Below are 9,298 nucleotides of genomic sequence, written 5' to 3'. Positions count from 1 at the left end.
GGTAACATTTGATTGGTTGTTTTGTTGTGTTTCAGAAATTCTGTAAGATTTTCGAAATCAGGCGTCCCTTGAAAAATCTGGTCTCCGTTTGCAATATGGCGCTTTTGGCTCAGCTGCGACCTTCTTGCTTCGTGAATTATTTTTGGTATTCCATACTGAATTTAGCTCCCCTTGCACAGACGCTCTGGTTTTCCTTCAGGAACGCCTTTTTACCTTATTCTTGGCCGTGTCCTGAGTGCAATTCTTCCATAAATTATAGGGAAATAAGCTTTTTATGGTACTGTAGTGCTAAAATGAAAGTCATGAAGAGAAGAAAAGACAGTGGTGTAATTTCACTGCCAGTTATTTCAACTTCCTTGGAAGTTGCTCTGTTTCCACTAAGGAAGTTAAACTTTGTTCCTGAACCAGTGGTTAACCCTCCGCAGACTGATACCCAGCGGCCTTCAGCATTCTGACCAGTCTGAATACGTCAGGCCTACTGATAGTTCTGATGCCGATTAAGGTAAGTTTAAGGAATGTTTTGATTTTAATATCATGCACTACGGTAAGGAGCTGATGCCCTAGGTGAAGTTAGGTTAGGTAGCATCCGTAGTAATAGTCAGGTGCGGTGCCCTATGTTAGGTTAGGTGGTGGGTGTAGGGCTAGGTGAGGACCTGGCGGCCTAGGTTAGGTTAAGTGGGGGTCATGGTGGGGTGGAGACCCCTGGCTAGGTTAGGATGGAACGTTCAAAGCACACATTAAAACGGAAAAATTATGTTTTCAAGTCCAATATGCAACAATGGTTCAAAGTAAAATTTGACCATTCTTAGATTCGTGTATGGTAGCCTACTGATTTAAATTGCTGCATGTAATCGAATCCGCTGAAACGTAACCTATCACATTTGGGATTTTGCAGATGCGTCCCCCAATTCACAGAAAGACTCGAAGTTACTGGGGTCTAAAATGATTAAGGTAAAAGGAATAGAGCGGTTTTAATTTGATTGGCAGTGGCAGCGAATGGAACAAGCGAAGTTCGGTGACGGTGTATGACTCACTAACGAGAGTAGACAGTACTCGAGGTAAAGTTTTCGGCTCCCATGACTTAGTACAGTAGTTTGAGTTTCACTGTATATGTAATTTCGTTAACTAACTCATTATGTGATTATAATAATGATAAGTATTATATTGATGTGGTTGTTGTTTCAGTGTACGAGAGTCCACGAGGAAATGTAAACGATAGAATTCTATATTTCCGTGAGGAGGCTCTGGAACTTTCGAGTACGGAGTGGTTCCTTGACGTTTAATATGAGAATTTTGACGATTCTTACATTTACGTATAAGGTTCATTCCGAGAGTTTATTTTCGGTTACAGGATATAGCACCGTATTATCCTAGATGTTTAATATTTATAATTGATAATCAATTAAACGATAATTCAACGTATTATCGTTTCACCACTAGATAATCGACCTAGTCATTCTTGCCATATTTCCTTCATTGTTAAGCTAATAGCGTTGCTGTAACTAAAGAGGTTTAACTCATCTTTGTCCATTTCCTAGCTCCCCATAATCTGTTTTCTTTCGAGAGGCAGGTCTATTCCTTCCTTTGAGATTAAGCTTCGGCTGCTTTCCGTGGTTCAGTCAGATCTGCGCAAATTAAGGAAGGACATTGCGTCTCCCGGCCCAAAAGCCTTTTCAGTAATAAAAACAATAATAATGATAATGCCGCAGTCTTTGTTGTGGTGTTAAATGTACTGTTGATTGGCCTTCTGTGCAGATTATGAAGCTGTTAATGTTGTAGAAGTGTTCTGCATGGTGTGTTCATCCCTGATTCAGCCGTTCAAGGATGAATATGGCAGTGACTATTGGTGTTTATTCCGAATCCATCCATATATGGGGAATGGATTATTATTATTATTATTATTATTATTATTATTATTATTATTATTATTATTATTATTATTATTATTTCTCTGATAGCACTGAACAAAATTGGCAAAAGTTATTGCAGTAAAAGTCTAGATACATTTGTTAACTAATGCCAGATTTTGATTTAACTATAACAAGTGATAAATGTGTTTACTTCTCATTTTATTCTGTTTTTCTCACAGGGAACTATGCAAACAAAAAAATCGCAAAGAACGAACACACAAGCTTCAAATGAAAGCGGTTAAATTAATTTTCACACCACATAGCTTTCCATTAGTCGCAGAATAAAGTTCCGTAAGTAACCAGCTGCATTTCTTTGATCGACCTTAATCTAAAGGAGAGAGAGAGAGAGAGAGAGAGAGAGAGAGAGAGAGAGAGAGAGAGAGAACAACCGTCTGAAGACTAGGAAGGAAAAACGACAACGCAGTGTGCAGAAAGAATTTGAGAGTAGCAAAGTCTAAGAGAGAGAGAGAGAGAGAGAGAGAGAGAGAGAGAGAGAGAGAGAGAGAGAGACCCGGTAATCTTAATTAATAGGGAAATGTTTTGTCGCATATGCGTCGGATCTGAGCGCTCGTTAGTACTATCGAGTTTTATAGGTACACAATAAAGACTGCAATTACGTGTGCTCCTTTCATCTGCATTAGGGCATCGTTGTCTTTTTATAATGTCTTTGAAGAGGCGTATCCTCAGAGTAAAGAGAATTTTAAAGATCGTATACCATGCTTTTAAGCCTCGGCGATGCGCGTTTCCTTTGTTACTTAGTTTTTGTAAAAACGGCTCGGGTGTTTTACAAATGATTCTGCTACTCTCGTAAGTTCTCTCATTTTTGGGGGATGTGCCGTGGCTGTTAAATTACCGATAGCCTCGGCTGATGCATAAATATCTATCACATTTCTAACTTTTTTCCCCCTAACTTCATTCCAGACTTCTGCATTTTCTTCCTAATTCCAATTCCCTGTCCCCTAATCTTTCTCCACAACTCCGAGAACTTCGACCTCCATAGAGTGGTGGTTTTTTCTCCCAGTAAATTTTAATTTGCGCTCGCCAGATGCTCTCCAAATGAGGTACGGTGTGTCAGCCGAGGGGAGTGTATAGCGTATTAAAAGACTTATCAGTGTTCAAAGCGTTTTAAGGTTATGGAAAAATTTTAATAAATTATGCCTAGGGGGACCTGATAGAGCACTGTGGAAGAAGTAAAACAGTATGCGAATTCCAGTCTTAGTCCTATGGATGCATCGGATGAGCACTTTTTACTGCCATCTTTTAGTTTTTTTTCTCAAAATTATAAACTAGCCATTACCAGAGGGTAATTGAAGTCATTAATACTTGTGTACATATTATGAAGCTCCACAAATACGTTAAAAAAGCTCACATGTGTTATAGACTCAATCGATCTTACAATGGACATCCTCGGAGCTGCAGCTGTAATACACAATACGTAGCTCACTGCACTGCACATTTGCTTTAGTTCACGTTTTCCTGTATGTACCTCTGAATTGCTCCCCGAATTGTTGGAGACAAAGTGGATGTTAAATGAGTCTACGGTCTCTCTCTTGGTACGAACCTCCCTCCATAACTATGGTGCGAAATACCCGTTTCTCCGCGGCATATGTGGTCTTGGCTTAATGCACTTGTCATAATAACAGCAGATGTATCACACGACCAGTTCACAGTTCTTCCAAAGCTTATCAGGGCCATGAAAAACAATATGCATTTCTAAGAGAGAGAGAGAGAGAGAGAGAGAGAGAGAGAGAGAGAGAGAGAGAGAGAGAAAATGATTCTTGATAGGACGATAAATACAGTAGATAGGTAGATAAATAACGAAACAAAATAACTGACAGACTCGAACGGATAGACTGACATTCCAATAAAGATGAAATATTCGGACCAAAAAAAGAAGAGGAGGCATATGCGAAATAAACTCTTCTGGCAAACCTTTGCAATTTCAGACAAATGAGTGAAATTTTGATGATTTGCCAGATCCACAGATTTGGGGGATTAATGAGGATGAGGAGCTTCGCCGTGCTTTGATTTAGCAGAATTAATATCGGGGGATATTCATGACCGTGCGTGTACATATGCACACGCGTGCGAAACACTTACGTACATGCTCATAAATACAAGGAAACCAGATCATACATGCGCATAAACACATACATATGATACACATCGTTATGAATGCGTTCATGGTAGGATGATTGTATAATAATGTATATTTTTTCGCCGTATGCCTTTCCTTTATTTTAGACGAGGTGGCACCAGAGGAGATACCAAGTAACGCTTCTACACTACAGTAGTGTCTTTAGACATGGCATTGCTTGCCATTTGACCTTTCTCTACACCAACTGACGCTGGACCCATTAACAGTTGGGTCAAGTGGTGGGCGGAACTTGCGAACCAGAGCAAAGTGAGCTGGGTCATGACACATATACATACATACATACATACATACATACATACATATATATGTTTGATTTTAAATCACGAAAAAGGTAAAAAGGTGATGATTATACGAACAAAGTTACAGCCACGAAGGAAAAGTGAAACAACGGAGATGCTGTGACCATGTCTTGGTTATAAGACGAAAGCACTTCGCATCTCAGTCGTTTCACTTTTCTTTCGTGGCTGTAACTTTGTTAAAAAAAGTATATCTTAGTTTAACCAGACCACTGAGCTGATTAACAGCTCTCCTAGGGCTGGCCCGAAGGATTAGATTTATTTTACGTTGCTAAGAACCAACTGGTTACCTAGCAACGGGACCTACAGCTTACTGTGGAATCCGAACCACATTATGACGAGAAATGAATTTCTATCACCACAAATAAATTCCTCTAATTCTTCACTGGCTGGTCGGAGAGTCGAACGCTGGGCCAACAGCGTGCTAGCCGAGAGCTCTACCCCCACTCCAATGAAGAACTTTGTACATACATTATATATATATATATATATATATATATATATATATATATATATATATATATATATATATATATATTATGTGTGTGTGTATGTGTGTATGTCTGTGTGTGTATACACATAGGCCTATGTTTATATATATCATCGCCTCCAACAAGGCTATGACCTTATCCAGGAAGGTCTGGGTCTTCCAGCGCTTATGGTGTCCACAGGTGCCAAGCTGTTATTGTCACATTATTCTTCTCCGAACAGTAGCCTACGAAGGGTATGCTCAGGCCATCTCCATTGGTAATATCCTTCTTGACAATCTCATCTATACATGGAACTTCGGTAACTCCTCTTGTATCAGTTCTATTTCTAACTCAGTTTTCCATCTAATTTCTAATATTCTTTTTAAAGATTTATTCTTGAGTCGACAAAATCATTCAGATATGGTTTCTTTGCCGTACTAAGATCCCTGTTCGTTTGGTAATATAAATCGCACCAGACTAATGTCTAACCTCACTTAGGCAATTTCCGCCTATTTGATTTCCAAATCATATTCAGTTTACTGGTTGTTTGAGTGACCTCGTTAGACCTTCTTCAATCCAGCTCGAGAGTCGGCATTGAGTATCGTTGTTTATAGATATGTGAAAGATTCACTCATTCAGTTTTTCTCCATCTAGCGTTAATTTCATCACTGTGCATACCCTGTCATTATTTCTATTTTTTTTTTAGGTTTATCTTACATTCCATGTCTATGAATGCATGAAGCAAGCTTTCTGAATCTGGTGTTTTGCTGGTTAAAACAGCATCATCTTCCTATTCTAAGTCTGTCAGGTTTCTGTCATTACTCGAGCATAAACATTTTCTTTCATCTCCAGAAACTCTTTTTAATGTAAAATTCACGAGAAGGGCAAACAGAAAAAGGGGAGCTACATACTCTCGCAATACCTCAGCATTTAAAGCAAACTCCCTCGACAAGACTCCGTCATTATATGTGTAACGCAAATATCATGGTGATGCAAGACCTTCCATAATATTGGTCTGTAAACACTATCAAATGCTGTCTCGTAATCACAAAAGCTGTCAGAGAGGGATTTTGAAGTACCGTACACTGCTGTACGATTGAGTCTTTCCTAAAACCAACTTGTTCATCTCTTGACATTTTGCCAATTTCTTTCCCCAGTCTGTTGACAGTGAGCATTCTGAATATTTCCTTCATAATAGACGTAAGCGCGATGCCTCTATAGTTACCGCGCTGTCATGTGCCATATATATATATATATATATATATATATATATATATATATATATATATATATATATATATATATATATATATATATATATATATATATATATATATATATATATATATATATTTTCTGTAAATGGCCCCTACCAGGCAAATTCTGTATACATGTATACTTATATATATGTATATATATATATGTATGTATATCATAAATATTTGTTCTTATGCCTATGCGAAATAAATAAAGATGTATTTATTCTGGCAACAACTATGCAACATTGCCCAAGAAATGAGAACTTTTGTTATTTGGTAACATGTAACGTCTGTTTCAAATTTGCTTTGTTAACTTAATTTTCGTGTACCTTTTGTATTTCGGTATAATTATTGCTTACTTTGGGAACGAATTACCAAAACCTCTGTAAATTTACTTAATTTTAAAAGTTCCTTTTGAACCCCCAAGTAAAGTTTCTTCACAGGGCTTTCGTAAACCGCTAACGCAAAAAGCTTCAGCATAAATCTTCCCAAAGCATCTTTATAAAGCTGCCAGAAACTCACCCTGATTTGATGGTATGTAAAGCAAAGTATAAAACTGAACTTCGGAGCAGTTTGCTCGAGACACAGACTCTATATCATACTGGCAATGTGTCATAAAAGGAGCATTTACCAAAGATACTGGCCATAGTTACACATAGCTTTTGGGTGGTAAACAATTAGAAAATGTTATTGATTAGTTGGATATCAAAGTTCCTCGCAGCTGTTTCTGCCCTTAGTGAACATTTGTAATATATGTTTTAAGAGCCGTGTAATGCGTACGTACTCGGGCACATGAACTCTTGATACATCCATGTATGTATACATTATATATATACACATATACATATACATATATACATAAACACACACATATATATATATATACTGTATATACATACATATATCACAAAATAGCCACACAGCTTCACTGTATATATATTCCTACTACTCACGTTAGGCTTCAATTAAAGAATCTGGAAGCTAAACCATCCCGTCTCATTGAAGCCTAACATGAGTAAATAGAAATAATATATATATATATATATATATATATATATATATATATATATATATATATATATATATATATATATATATATATATGATGTATAACTGAATCACGAAAATATGGAACGTTATGAATGTCAATAAAGACAAAATCCACGAAGGAAAGAGAAACAATGGAGTGCTGTGAGGCCTTTCGGCTATCGTCCTTTACTTGGCAGACTGAAAAAATATAAAAATAAGTTTATAAAGAAAGCTCAGATAATTGAAAAAAATATGTACCTTGAATCCAACACAGTTGAAGAATTAGTAGAACTGCCAGAACAGGGTTAAATATTTAAGAGGTTTTACAAAGGATTAGGGTCAGCTGTTCAGAAGCAGGGACAGGACAATTAAAGGATTATACAAGGAGGTGACTGACCACCAAAAAATATTATAAAAGTATAACTTAATAATTCTCTTTTTTGTAAACAATAAGTTTTTGCTAGATGAACATTTTTACAAATAAAATATTGTATGCAAATTTTGTTGAATTCAATGGCTTTTTGGATGTTGATCAACTTTTTATTAGTTTCACAGTACTTTCTAAATCTTCAACGTTGAATTCAACGAAATTTGCATAAAAGAAAAACTTTGCCCCTAAAGCAAATAAAAAATTATATTAAACATATGAATACATAGAAAATATATATAAGGTAACTAAATTTGTAGTTAAGTAAGTGATTTTATCTTTTCGGTCATTCTTGAACATTTTTCTAATACATGGGTCCAAATAATACATGCCAGGGCTAAGGTTAAGATTACAGCTGGAAGTAAGCTGCATAATAGCGGATTCCAAAAAGATTTCTTGAAGAGAAATCTTTCAATCTAGCAAACGCTGAACTTTCAGTCCAGTTTGTCCTGCGAGAGCTTTCACTTAAATGAATCAATATAGCACTGGATGTTTACCCAGTTTTGACGGAATACTTATGTTGCTTAATATGCACATCTAAATCTTTGTTAGATTGGCCAATATAAACCTTTTTTTTTCCTATAATAACACACTAAAAGAATGGTAATAAAAAATAGCCCTAAAGAAAACATAATATATAAAATTCCATGTTTGGACTGCCCCTCTTTTTGTATTAGAAAAATGTTCAAGAATGACTTAAAAGATAAAATAACTGACTTAATTACAAATTAGTTACCGTATATGTATTCGTATGTTTAATATAATTTTTTTATTTGTAAAAATGTTCATCTTGCCAAAATTGTTATTGTTTACAAAAAAAGAGAATTATTGAGTTGAACTTTTGTAACATTTTTTGGTGGCCAGTCACCTCCTTGTATAATCCTCTATTTGTCCTTTCCCTGCTTCTGAACGATTGACCCTAATGCTTTGTAAAACCCCTTAAATATTTAATCCTGTTTTGGCATTTCTACTAATTCTTCAATTGTGTTGGATTCCAGGCAACTATTTTTTCCTTTGTAATCCCCATCTCTCATTTATATGAGCTTTCTTTGTAAACTTATTTTTATATTTCTTCAATCTGCTAAGTAAGGACGATAGTCGAAAGGCCTCGCAGCACTCCATTGTTTCTCTTTCCTTCGTAGATTTTGTCTTTATATATATATATATATATATATATATATATATATATATATATATATATATATATATATATATATATATATATATGCTTACAAAAAAGATTGCTTTCATTGGTTGAAACGTTTCCTACTAAAAGAAAACGTATTTTAGTGTTTGTATATATATACACTTCTAATGGGAGACTGCCATTAGGACAGGATGCCATTAGGAGACTAGACATATCTGGTGGAGAACAGAAAAAGAAAAAAAAAGACCAATTAGCATCACAAATGAGGTTGTAATTGATAGGACGTCAGATAAAGCTCAGTTAGAAATGAGCTGGTGCAAGAGAACCTGGACTGGCTTGTTTTTTGAAAGAGGAAAGAGAGGAAGGGTAGAAGAATGGAGGTCAGGAAACAGAGGAAGGGGGCCGAATGGAATGCTTGATGAAATGAAGGATAGTACGTAGACGAAAAAGAAAGGGTTTGAAATAACAAAGAATTTAAGTGACTGGTATAAACCCTAGGTAGACCTTACAGAGAACACTGCGATAATATTACGCTGGCACTATTGTAACATACTTTTAGCAAACGTATGTTTTGATAAGTACGTATTCATCTTGGCAGAAAA

General features: G+C 36.0%; 1 protein-coding gene across 1 annotated transcript in view; it reads left to right on the top strand.

Annotated features, from left to right (window-relative positions):
* Positions 1–2,089: 2,089 nt before the first annotated feature.
* sff (sugar-free frosting) overlaps positions 2,090–9,298 on the top strand; it is a 647,719-nt gene continuing 640,510 nt past the window's right edge. The window contains exon 1 of the mRNA XM_067084454.1: positions 2,090–2,201. The gene's annotated coding sequence lies outside the window, so the exon portion shown is untranslated. The remainder of the gene's footprint in view (positions 2,202–9,298) is intronic.

This window comes from Macrobrachium rosenbergii, chromosome 41, assembly GCF_040412425.1.
Source record: "Macrobrachium rosenbergii isolate ZJJX-2024 chromosome 41, ASM4041242v1, whole genome shotgun sequence".
NCBI lineage: Eukaryota > Metazoa > Arthropoda > Malacostraca > Decapoda > Palaemonidae > Macrobrachium > Macrobrachium rosenbergii.
The sequence above is the reverse complement of the archived record's forward strand: the minus strand, read 5'-3'. Positions and strand labels throughout refer to the sequence as shown.